Here is a 13,204-nt window from a genome sequence, read left to right on the forward strand (position 1 = left end):
AGGTCTTTATAAGGATTAGGTGAGTTGAAACATGTGCTTAGCATGTAATATGAGCTCAGTAAATGTCAGATATTATTATTTTTCCACCTTTGTTTTCCTCAGCTACGTGAACCAATAAAACCAACAAAATCATCCTTTTAAAAGGAAGATTTGAATCAGGCTTCTGTCCTCGGCTCTTAGGCACCTGGTCTTTTGAAATTCCAGAAGTGTGTTTTCCTAGAAAGGAAAGCAGGAGCTAAATTAAGCTACATAGATGTATCAGTGACAAGTAGCCAGCCTCCAAGATGGCCCCAGTGACCCCTGACTCTTGGCATTAGTGCCCTTGTGTAGTCTTCTCCCATATTGAATAGGGCTGATTTGTGTAACCACAATAGGATATTGCAGGAATGGCAGAATGAGACTTCACAGCTAGGTGATAAGAGCCACTGTGGCTTCTATCTTGTTCTCTCTTGGATCACTGGCTCTGGGGGCAGTTGGCTGCCATGTTGTGTGGATACTCAAGCAGCTCAGTGGAGGGGACCACATGGTAATGATCAGAAACCTCCTTCCCACAACCAGGTGAATGAGTCATCTTGGAAGTGGATGCCCCAGTTTCAGTCAAGCCTCCAGATGACTGCAACCCTGTGTGACATCACGACCGCCACCTCATGAGAAAACCCAAGCCAGAACCACCCAGTTAAGCTGCTCCTGAATTTCTGAGGCACAGGAACTGTGAGATAATACATGTTTGTTGTTTTATGCTACCAGGCTTTGGGATCATTGGTTATGCATCAATGGATAATTGATACAGTGCCTTAATGTGCAACTCCCACCAAAGCAGGTCAGTGCTTTGCATAGCCTCATTTGACTTTTTTTTTTTTTTAGTAAATAGTCCTTTGTTAAATAATATTAACTATCACTATGGAGCTTACTGATATGGTGTCTGGTACAATACAATACTACGGGCTTTGCATACATCATTGCCTCAGTGAAATTCTCGGTGGCAATCCCGTGCAACAGGTACTATTGCTGTTTTGTAATAGAGTCTTGGGAGCCAGACTACTTGGGTTCAATTATACTTCCCCCTACTTCCTGGGGCTGTGGCTTTTGGTGAATTATATCTTCCTGAGCCTCCATTTCTCCAGCTGCAAAATGGAGGTAATTGTAGTACCTACATCATTGGACCTCGTAAAGATTGGATACATTGCTATATGTGCTTAACACACGCAAGCTACACAATAAATGCTAGATAAGATTATTTACAAAGGACAGCACTGAGGCTTAGTGTGGCTAAGCTAATTTGCTCAAGGTGCCTTAACTGGCAAACAGTGGTGCTGGAATATGGACTCCTGTACCTCAGTCTTTTGAGGTCAGTGCTGCTCACTAGGAACAACATGTGCCATGTACGTCATTTAAAAATTTCTGGCCAGAGGCTGTGGCTCATGCCTGCAATCCCAGCACTTTGAGATAACAAAGCGAGCGGCCCACCTGAGGTCAGGCGTTTGAGACCAGCCTGGCTAACATGGTGAAACCCCATCTCTACTAAAAACACAAAAATTAGCAGGGTGTGGTGGCTCACACTTGTAATCCCAGCTACTCAAGAGGCTGAGGCAGGAGAATCACTTGAGAGAGAAAATCCTGGGAGGCGGAGGTTGCAATGAGAAGAGATTGTGCCATTGTTCTCCAGCCTGGGCAACAGAGTCTCAAAAAAATTCTAATAATTACATTTAAAACGTATAAAGAAACAGATAAAATTAATTTAAATAATAGTTTCAAACTTACGATGTTTCAACTTACAATTTTTTGGCTTTACAATGGTGCAAAATCATTGCAATGTAATATTTTCCCAGGCTGGAAATATGCAGTATGAGAGATAGTCAACACTTTATTATAAAACAGGTGTTGTGGCCAGGCGTATTGGCTCACGCCTGTAATTCCAAGACAGGCAGATAACTTGAGGTCAGGAGTTCGAGACCAGCCTGGCCAACATGGTGAAACCCCATCTCTATGAAAAATATAAGAATTAGCTGGGCATGGCGGTGCATGTCTGTAGCCCCAGCGACTCGGGAGGCTGAAGCAGGAGAATCGCTTGAACCTGGGAGGTGGAAGTTTGCAGTGAGCCAAGATCGTGCCACTGCACTCCAACCTGGGTGACAGAATGAGGCTCTGTCTCAAAAATAAAATAAAATAAAATAAAATAAAATAAAATAAAATAAAATAAAAATAAATAAAACAGGCTTTGTGTTAGATGATTTTGCCTAACTGTAGGCTAACGTAAGCGTTCTGAGCATGCTGAAGGCAGGCTGGGCTGAGCTATAGTGTTCAGTAGCCTAGATATAATTAAGTGCATTTTTGACTTACAACATTTTCAACTTATAATGAGTTTACTGAGTCATAATGCCACAGTAAGTTGAGGAGCATCTGTATATCTTATTTAACCCTGTATGTTCAAAATACTGTCATTTCAATATGTAAAAACATAAAATCATTGTGATGCTTTACATTCTTTTTTCTTTTAATGTCTGGAGTCTTCGAATTCCAGAGTGCATTTTGATGGCACAGCTCGGTTAGGACCAGCTGCATTTCCAGTGCTCAGTAGCCATGTGTGGGCAGCGGCTGCCATGTTGGAGGATGGCGCAGGTCCAGGGCCCTCCTCTTCCTCTTTCCCACTGTGCTGCAGGCCTCCTTTGTGTCCCCAGGCCCATGAATGCATAAATCCTTCCCCATCCCAAACTAGGCTAAGTCCTCTTCATCATGCATACTTAACAGCATCTTGTTCTTATCCCTCATATTCCAGACAACACAACACATTCTTACCGTTAGTTTTATAAAACTGTTTCCAGTAGACTGAAGGCACCAGGAAAGCAGGGACTTTGTTCACATGTTGTCTCCCTGTGTGATGTTGTTGAATAAATGAATGAATGAATAAAAAGATGTGAATGAGGCCTGGTGCGATGGCTCATGCCTGTAATCTCAGCACTTTGGGAGACCAAGGTGGGAGGATCACCTGAGGTCAGGAGTTTGAGACCAGCCTGGCCCTAATGGTGAAACCCCATCTCTACTAAAAATGCAAAAATTAGCCAGGTGTGGTGGTGGATGCCTGTAATCCCAGCTACTTGGGAGGCTGAGGCAGGAGAATTGCCTGAGCCTGGGAGGCAGAGGTTGCAGTGAGCTGAGATTGCACCACTGCACTCCAGCCTGGGTGACAGAGTGAGACTGTGTCTCAGAAAGAAAAAGTGAATGACACAGTCCTTGCCCTCAAGTGCTCCTACCTGTTTTGTGCTTATCCAGAATGACCTTCCTTCCTTACTCTTTCTTTCTTTTCTTCTTTCCTCTCTCTTATTCTATCTTTTCTTTCATGAGACGTACCCAAGTTTAGTGGGGATCCGCTATGATCTCCAATGCATAAGAAGTTGGTTGCTATTAATAAAGTCCTACGTTTGTCTAACTAGGTCTCTCCCCTGTCACTATGCTGTGAAGTATCTGGAAGGCTATGAGGGCAGAGGCTGTGGCCATGAAAAACCCAGTGTTACAGCCAATCACAAACATGTTTAAAGGCAGAGAAAGAGGCCAGATCCATCTTCTGTCTTGGTGTAATCAGCCTCGGGTTGCTGCTTGGCTCCTTCTCCCTCGACCTCACTCAGTCTTTCCTTTCCTGCCTCCCTCCTTGGTCTCCGCCACAGCATCCCAGCCCCATTCTGCATTTCCCATGGAGATCCAAGTCTCAGAGACTGTTCCAGCTCCATCCTGGTGGGCCCTCAGGTTTTACTGAGGAGTACCTAGACCAGTACTTCTCACCTTTTAGTATGCACACGCAGCAGGGCACGGTGGCTCATTCTTGTAATCCCAGTACTTTGGGAGGCTGAGACTGGAGGATTGCTTGAGGCCAGTAGTTTGATATCAGCCTGACCCCTTTTCGACAAAAACTTTAGAAAAAAATTAGCCAGGTATGGTGGTGTGTGCCTGAAGTCACAGCAACACAGGAGGCTGAGTGGGGAGGATTGCTTGAGCTTAGGAGTTCCAGGCTGCAGTGAGTTATAATCATATCACTGCATTCCAGCCTGGGTGACAGAGTGAGACCATATCTCAAAAAAAAAAAAAAAAAAAAAAAAAAAAAAAAAAAAATTGCACTGGCATCACACAGGTACTCCTAGGAAAATGCAAATTCTGATTGACTGGACCTGGAAGGGGCCTGAGAATTCACATTTCTAACCAGCTCCCAGGCTGATGCTGCGGGTGCTGGTCCAGGGACCACACATTGAGGAGCGAAAATCTAGAAGGAAGGCAAGCCTTTCTCCTGCTAATGTGGATGGCCTCTCACAGCAAAATTTCCATGTGCGATTACCCCCAAAGCCTCCTTCCACCAGGAGTGAAGATGAGAAGCAATTAAAGGAGTGGACAGAGATCTTCGTCCTGTCCTGTTCCTACTGAAAAAATAAATGAGGTGGCCGGGTGCAGTGGCTCAACCCTGTAATCCCAGCACTTTGGGAGGCTGAGGCTGGGCAGATCACCTGAGGTCAGGATTTCAAGACAGCCTGGCCAACACGGTGAAACCCTGTCTCTATTAAAAACACAAAAATTAGCTGGATATGGTGGCAGGTGCCTGTAATACCAGGTACTCAGGAGGCTGAGGCAGGAGGCTTGCTTGAACCTGGGAGGCAGAGGTTGCAGTGAGCCAAGATCATGCCACCGCACTGCAGCCTGGACTATAGAGGGTGACTCCATTTCAAAAAAAAGAGAGAGAGAGGAGAGAGGACAACAGATTCCAGGTTATTCCTCTGACACAGCTCTCAGATGCCCTTGCATTCTGTCTTCCACAGTGGAGGCAGGTGGATGCGATGTGCTAGGGCTGCACGTGGCCCTGGCCCATCCAAGACAGTGTCACGCCCGTGAACATCAGGTAGGTCAAGTAGAGGGATAGCATGGGATTAAAGTGGGTTCACAGCTGCAGAACACTCCACTCCAAATCTCGATGCATGAACCAATGTAGATTCCAGCACAGACAAATGCATGCCTGTGCATTCTGGAGTCAGAAAGGCCTGAATCAGTGCTGGCTCCACCCTTGATGGGCCATGCTGAACAAGTGGCTGAGCTTGGATTTACCTATCTATAAAATGGGGACAATTATGCTTATGGCCAGGGTGGTTGTTATAATTAATAAAAATAACATATGTAATGTATTAGTTAATGATTGTGCATGAGGTCAATCATTATGAATGATGCGTTGCTTTTGGCATGAATTCACTCACTTCATTTTCTCAGCAGCCTATGAGAAAGGTAATATAATTATTATTTCTATTTTAGGAGAGAGCTAAGCTCAGAGAGGTGAAGTTGGTACCCCAAGGTCCCACAGTTAGACTGCGATGCAGCTGGGATTTGAACGAAGGCAGTCTGATTTTGAGTTCCATCTTCTGGAGCACCACGCCTGAGGTGCACGTTCCTACACAGGTGCTTTTGTGAATATCTGTGGTGTCCAATGAGTGAGTCATTTTCAACTTCGCTGAGAGATCCGGAGAAGGTGGCTTCTTGCCTTTCTCTTTCTCTCTCTTCTCCCAGATGCATTTTAGTGATTTTAAAACAAACAAAATAGGCCAGGCACGATGGTTAACGCCTGTAATCATAGCACTTTGGGAGACGACGGCGGGAGGATTGCTTGAATCCAGCAGTTAAAGATCAGCCTGGGCAACATGGTGAAAAAATAGAAAATTTAGCCAGGCGTGGTGGTGTGCACCTGTAATCCCAGCTACTCGAGAGGCTGAGGCATGAGAATCGCTTGAACTCGGGAGGTGGAGGTTGCAGTGAGCCAAGATCCCACCACTGTACTCTGGGCTAGGCCACAGAGCGAGACTGTGTGCAAAAACATAAAAATAAATAGAGACGGGCGGATCACGAGGTCAGGAGATCGAGACCATCCTGGCTAACACAGTGAAACCCCGTCTCTACTAAAAACACAAAAAACTAGCCGGGCGAGGTGGCGGGCGCCTGTATTCCCCGCTACTCGGGAGGCTGAGGCAGGAGAATGGCGTAAACCCGGGAGGCGGAGCTTGCAGTGAGCTGAGATCCGGCCACTGCACTCCAGCCTGGGCGACAGAGCGAGACTCCGTCTCAAAAAAAAAAAAAAAATAAATAAATAAATAAATAAATAAATAAATAAATAAATAAAAATAAAAAAATAAAACCACACAAAACAGCTTTTTAAAGAGCTGTTGCATGATTCAAAAGGAGCAGAGGGATACACCCTGGAAAACTTTCCTCCTGTCTCAACTCCCAGCTGCCAGCTCCTTTCCCTGAGGGAACCACTCTTACCAGCTTCTTGTGTGCACACACACACATATGCCCCTTGAGGTTCAGATGACAGCACACCCTATGGAATATTCTGCCTTGACTTTGTCTAATCCATGGAGATTGCTCTGTGTTTCCAGAAGAGTTTCCTGATACCCCCACCCTTCTGCCCCGCTCAACTCCAAGCCTTAGTTTCCTTATCTGTGAAAGTGAGATAATAATACTGCCTTCCATAGGGGGGCTATGAACATTAAATAAAATGCATGGACAGTGCAGAGAAGAGGTCTATCACATCATCAGCACATACTTTACTCCATTCTATTTTTATTTTTATTTATTTTTTGGAGATGGGGTTTTGCTCTTGCTGCCCAGGTTAGAGTGCAATGGCGCGATCTCAGCTCACTGCAACCTCCGCCTCCCGGGTTCAAGTGATTCTCCTGCCTCAGCCCCCAAATAACTGGGACTACAGGCATGCACCACCATGCCCAGCTAATTTCTGTATTTTTAGTAGAGACTGGGTTTCGCCATGTTGGCCAGGCTGGTCTCAAACTCCTGACCTCAGGTGATCCACCCACCTTGGTTTCCCAAGGTGCTGGGATTAAAATATAAAATGAGCCACCATGTCAGCTCATTTTATATTTTAAAACAGGCCAAGGAAGTGAGCACTGAAACGGCCTCCACTCTGCGCAGGCCACCAGGGCCAGCGCCAGCTCCTGGAGGTGACAAGACTTCTTGTTGCTGTTTGTCCACAGATAACGAGCCATTCACCCCAAAGACAGGAAGGGAGGAAGGAAGGGGCAAACAAAAATATGGACAAAGAAAACTTTAAAGCCACTCTAAGAAATAGAAACAGAGGCCCCCGGACACCCAGCAATCCGGGCTGACTCTCCCCCTCCACGGGCCTCACGAGCACTGAGGTGGACGCCATCTGGCTTCAGACACTTTTCCTCAGTGCCCCAGCGTCAAGCAAAGTGGGGCGGCGAAGAGAAATCAGTGGGGCCGGTTCACATGGAGCCTCCAGATTCCATTCTCCAGTGATAAATAATGTACCAAACCCAGGAAACACTGCTATGTGGAGCCTGGGCCTCTTATTCCAGAGGTGTGAGGAATCAGACAAGCACTTCTGCTCAGTCTGTGGAGCTGTGGATTCCAGGGGCACAGCAGGGGCCTCGGGTGACCAGGCCAGTGCGGGCCTCAGGCTTGACTAGGGTACACCCACCATCCGGGCAGGAGGAGTCTGTCTCCTGCTATTCTGAATCTATTTCTCCCCTCCTGGTCATCAAAGTCCTTTAACACATACAAACACACACACACTAAGATAATAGTAACATTGTTTTCATCTGTATTCATTTTTATCATCATTTAAAAGATTTTTTCACATAACCTCTGGAAACTCCTGCTATCTAATAAATATCAGGAAAAAAAGAGGAAAGGGAGAGAGAGAGGAGAGAGAGACCAGCAAGAGGCAGGGAAGCTCTGCTTTGTCAGGGAGAAGAAAATAAAGAGAAATCAGCCCAGCTTCAAAGGGCGCATTTCCATAATTGCCCTGTAACTTTGGCAAAATAAATCTGAGCGGCGGGGAAAAGCACAATCTCTCAGATGAGTGCACTCCAAAGGCCCCAGAGGGCTGCGGGCCCACTTGTTAGTGGCCTGGTGCAGTGAGAGAATGCAGGCTCGCCACCCAGTACAAAAGCCATGAAATCATAGCCTTCCCGTCCTGGCCGGCCAGGCCCCAGAGAGTGAGCTTACCCTTCCTTTGTCTCCCTCCTGCACCCTGACACGGGACACACACAAACACACACGCGCACGCACACACACACACACACACACGAAAAATAAGCGAGTAAATAAATACACCCATACAAGGCAAAAGCCACACTAGTTAAGTTCTCATCTGCTAGAATCTTCTAGTAACCTGCACCTGACATTAAGATTCAAGGGAGACAGGCCCCAGCTTTCCAGACACACATCTCACTGGGGGTGACTCCCACTCTTTCACCCCAGAAGGTTTTGCCTCCAGACACTCCGACCCTGGGCACCAGGCTGAGTTGAAACCAACTCTTCTGTTTTCCTCAGGCTCACGCAGTTTTGTTTGCTTTCTCTCTCACCTGACTTCCCCGTTCCAGGGCCAAAAGTTGTTAAAGAACAAAAATGCTCTGCTTAGCACCCTGTTTTAATGTTTCTCTCAACAAGGCTGTGGCTTGCAGGAGAAAATCTTGCTGTGGCTGCCTTAGACACCTCTCCCTGCTTCAGCTCTGTGTTTCTCAACCTCAGCAGTACTGAAATTTGGGGCTGGATAACTCTTTGTAGTGGAGGATTGTTCTGCAGCACCCCTGACCACTACCTATGAGATGCCAATAGCACCCCTACCCTAGTTCTGATGATCAAAAATGACTCCAGACATTGTCAAATGTCCCCAGGGAGGGGGCAAGGTAAAAGCACAATTGCCTGGTTGAGGACAACTGCTCTACTCTTAAGACCCTTTCCAGTCATGCCCTCACCTCGAGAAGAGATGCCTTCGTGGTGGTTTTCCATTCAGACCATTGGGATGGCCTTTGGAGAGCCTCCTTAGAGGGGAGGGGCAACTGCATCAAAGCTAGGTTCGTCACACAATAGACGGGCATTTTTTTTGTTTTTGTTTTTGTTTTTTTTGAAACAGAATCTCACTCTGTCACCAGCCTGGAGTGCAGTGGCGCGATTTCGGCTCATTGCAACCTCTGACTCCCTGGTTCAAGCGATTCTCCCACCTCAGCTTCCAGAGTAGCTGGAATTATAGGCGCGTGCCACCATGCCCAGCTAATTTTTGTATTTTTAGTAGAGACAGGGTTTCACCATTTTGGCCAGGATGGTCTCGATCTCTTGACCTTGTGACCTGCCTGCCTCGGCCTCCCAAGGTGCTGGGATTACAGATATGAGCCAGGGCGCCAGACGGGCATTTTTAATTGGTCAAGTTGGCTGAATCCAAGGACAGCATCGAATTTGGATCAAGAGGCAGTATCCAGAGAGGTCAAAGGGCCCCCTCACCCCCACAATTATCTTTGAATTCACAGTTCTTTCCTTTATGCCTAATCCTAGACAACACCGGCTTTGGAAGAAAGCTTGGATAAATTCATCTAATCCAAGCCCTCCATTGCACGGATGTCAAAAGTGGGCCTAGAGAGAGTATGAGCCCTGCCTCCACTCAAGCTGGTGTTAGTTCATCACAGACACAATTTTTACAAACAATTGTCCATTTTCACTCAATGAGGGTGAAGGGTAGCTGCAACTAGAAATTGTAGGATACAGAGGACATTTCTAGAAGGATATAAACAATTAGGCCCAAAGCAAGTCTCCAGCAAAAACTCCCAATAAAACTAAAACAGAAAATGTCTGACATCCAATTCTTACCCAAGCATTCAATCCCTATGGCCGACCTTGCAGAACTCAGGCAGGGCTAAGCCAGTGGAGTCTCTGAGCCCGGCTGTCCTCCGGGTGCTCAGAGAACACCCGCCTGGTAGGTGGGACCCTGCCCTGTCCTCATTCCTCACCTGGGACAGGTGATTGGCTTCTGTTGCACCTGCCCTCTGGTCCTTCCATGTTGTTTTCTAGCTGTACCCCGCCTCCCCCTTCCTGTATTCCCCTAGAGAGAAATTCAATTGGAAACCATTAATATGCTGGTCCCAGAGGTGGACAATCACTTAGGGAGATAATTTCATTCTCCTCCGGCTCCCTGGCTCTGGGATGCTCCCCCGCTCCCCAGCTCCACACAGATAATGAGGGAAGCAGTGCCACACTTCTCCTCCTCTGACCTAATTGATTATCCCCACACACCTTGGAGCGCTTTGCATAACCAGCCCCGACAGCAGGAACCCCTTCCAGGAGGAGTGATTGACATATTTTATTTCTAATTGAAGCTTAATCAGGACCAGGGATGAGATTCCCATAGTCCCTCTCCTTCTCTCCCTCCTGGTTTCCCTTTAAGATTTTTAAGGACAGACAATAAGGGATGGAGGCATTCCAGGGACCCCTGAGAGGAGGGAGATGAGGGGAGGGCTTAGGGAGGAGGTTCTGGGAGGAAGAGAAGAAATGGGAGTTCAGTCAAGTGAAAGAGACGCCAAGAGGACTGTGTCCTCTTCCCTCTTTCAGCTGCGAAGCTGAGATTCTTTTTCTGTTTTGATTAGGTTATCTTATTGGGGTCAACTTGGGACCAGTTGAGGGCTCATGTGTTCTATGGGATAAGAGAAAATACGGATGCATGGGAACTGCTCCTAGGTTTATGCCAAGTCTCCTCTGGTACCTAAACATACTGCTTTTTCAGTGGGGACAGAAGGTGGCTCATGCAAGGACCATTATCCCTGGGATGTGGCCTGAGAAGCTGACCTTACTCCGGGGTCTCTACCAGAGAAACACCTAGAGACCTGCACTCAGGCATCTTCAAGCCCCACCTGCTTCTCCATACCCATCTGGCTGTGAGCAGATCCCCTGCCTCCTCTTGGGTGGTGTTCAGTGTAGAGAGGCCACCTAACTTCTGCTGTCACCTCCATGATCACAGCCCCCTCTCTGCTGTGCCCCTGCCTGGGAAGTTTCCTCTCTTGCTTAGCTGAGCTGGAGTTGCAAAGGATCCTGGGATGCCTGAATGCAGACACCTCACTTTTGTTGCTAATGAAAGGGGTGGATTGTAATACTGCTGGGAGTTTAAAAAGCGAAGTTGGAGATTCTGAAATGTAATTTTAATAGTAAAATGACCAGGTGCTGAGGATCAAGCCTGTACTCCCAGTGCTTTGGGAGGCTGAGGTGGGAGGATTAGCTTGAGGCCAGGAGTTGAAGATCAGCCTGAGCAACATAGAGAGACCCTGTCTCTACAAAAATAAAAAAATAGCTGGGTGTGGTGGTGTGTGCCTGTAGTTCCAGTGAGTAGAAGGCCGACATAGGAGGATGATTTGAGCCCAGAAGTTTGAGGTTGCAGTGAGCTGTGATTGCACCAGCCTGGACAACAGGCTGGGCAATACTCCAGCCTGGACAACGGAGTGAGATCCGTCTCTGAATTAAAGAAAAAAAGAATAAGATTGCTTCTGCCCACCTACCTCGTGTCAGCCCCGGACATTCTTCCTTTTTGCCCTCATTATTCCCATTTTGTAGATGAGGAGATAAGGGCTCAGAGAAGTGAATCGTCTGCCTTGGGTTTCACAGGGGGTAAGTGGGAGCAGAGTCGGTGCCACAGTTAAGCTTGTGAGGCCTGAGCTGTTGAGGTGTCGGAGTGCTGTCCTTGTAAAGTCATTCAATGTGCTAACCAGTCTCTGCCCCGGTCCTGGCGTTCCGGCCTCAGGTCCAAGTCCGCGAGGATGAGCGGGCTCCACGTCTGGGGGCGCTGTGAGCAGGGCCAGAGCGAAACCTCAGTCTGAGCTTACGAACTGGGAAGGAGCCTGAACCCCAGAAACACCGTTAACAAAGAGAGGGAACGCTGGGGAGCTGAGGAGACTTCTCTTTGACCTCTGAGGAAGGGGCTGGAGGAGCAAGCCAGCGGAGGAGCGGCTTTGCCGGGTGTCCACTAACGGTTCGCCAGTCCTCTGTGCGCCCGCAGAGTGACACAGAGGCCGACACAGCCCCTCCCCACTCGCCCATGGGGCGCCGCCGCACCTTGATCGCCCCCTTCGCGGAAGGGACTCCGAGGCGCGGCGCTGACCGCTGGGCCCGCACGGCCCAGTCCTGTCGGGCTCCGCTCTGCTACCGCCGAGTCTCGAAGTTGTGCAGTGTTGAGCCGTGTCTTGTTCCGTGGCTTCGGGGAATGTGCGCGCTTCCCATACCTCCCTGCAACGCAGGAGATAGTCACACGCGCCACTCTGAGGGTCAAACACCCCGCATCTGGCCACACCGTACCTTTAGTAACGTGGGGAGGGGGCAAAAAAAATGTGTCTCTCCTTCTTACCCCGAGGTGTCACTCGCCCAAACACTCCCTACAGCTTCTTCAAGTCAAGCTTGGGCCAGGCTGGCTGGCTGACTGCGAGAGGAAAAAGAGGGTGCGAAGGGGGCGCGGCGCGCGGCAGGGTGGAGGAGAGGCCAGGGAGGCGAGGCGCCGAGCGTCCCCTTTGTCCTGTAGAGGGAGCTCCAGCCCCAAATTTCCCAGCTGCCTCCCCTGGCCCGCCCACCCCAGGCCCGCCTGGAGCCGGAATCCCGGCTAGAAAGGTGCTGCGGGTCTGACTCCCCCGCAACCCCTGCGCCGGGACCTTAGCAGGATGCCTCTTCTAGGGCACGTGGGAAAACCCACCAGGGTGCCAAGACGCACAGATGCTGCCAGGACCCGGGCTCCCAACTCTCAACTAGAGCTGGGCAGTCACACATCATCTAGAGGGTTGATATGTACCCCTAGGCTCCCCTCTTCTCCATATCTGCCTCCACCGTCACCCCACACCCTGGCATTTATAAAGACAGAAGGGGTGCAACCGGCTTGGAAGGAGGATGGAATCTGGGCTCGCACAACCTCTTATAGGTAACACTGAGAAAGCCTCAATTGTGTCGATCAAAGAATGGGGACGGGGGCGGGGGGGGGGGAGTGATGAGAACACGCCCCCACCACCCGCGCAGGCTAACCCCGTTGTGTCCAGACCCTTCTCTAAATCTTTTGGCAAGGTTGCCAGAGAAGGATCCAAGACACCGCGGTTGCTCCCGTAGAACTGTGGGTCGGGCCCAGATTCCCGGCTCTTAGCGAAGAATCTTGCCGGGGTCTCCCACCTGTCTCCTGCTCCCGTTCTCTCCGCCGCCCCAACTGCTTTTCCAGCCACTTCTCCTGCTGCGGCGCCCCCAGCCCCGCTACTTCTGCGCCCCCTCAGCTACTGCTGTCGTTTGACTACTCGGTCCTGATTCGTCTCTCGTCCTTTCCCGCGAATTCTTCAAACAACCAAGGGGAGAAAAAACCCAAAAAACAAAAAAACACCAAACAGATCCGTCGAGGGGGCAGACAGGCGGG

This window comes from Chlorocebus sabaeus, chromosome 5 (genome assembly GCF_047675955.1).
Source record: "Chlorocebus sabaeus isolate Y175 chromosome 5, mChlSab1.0.hap1, whole genome shotgun sequence".
NCBI classification, from domain to species: domain Eukaryota; kingdom Metazoa; phylum Chordata; class Mammalia; order Primates; family Cercopithecidae; genus Chlorocebus; species Chlorocebus sabaeus.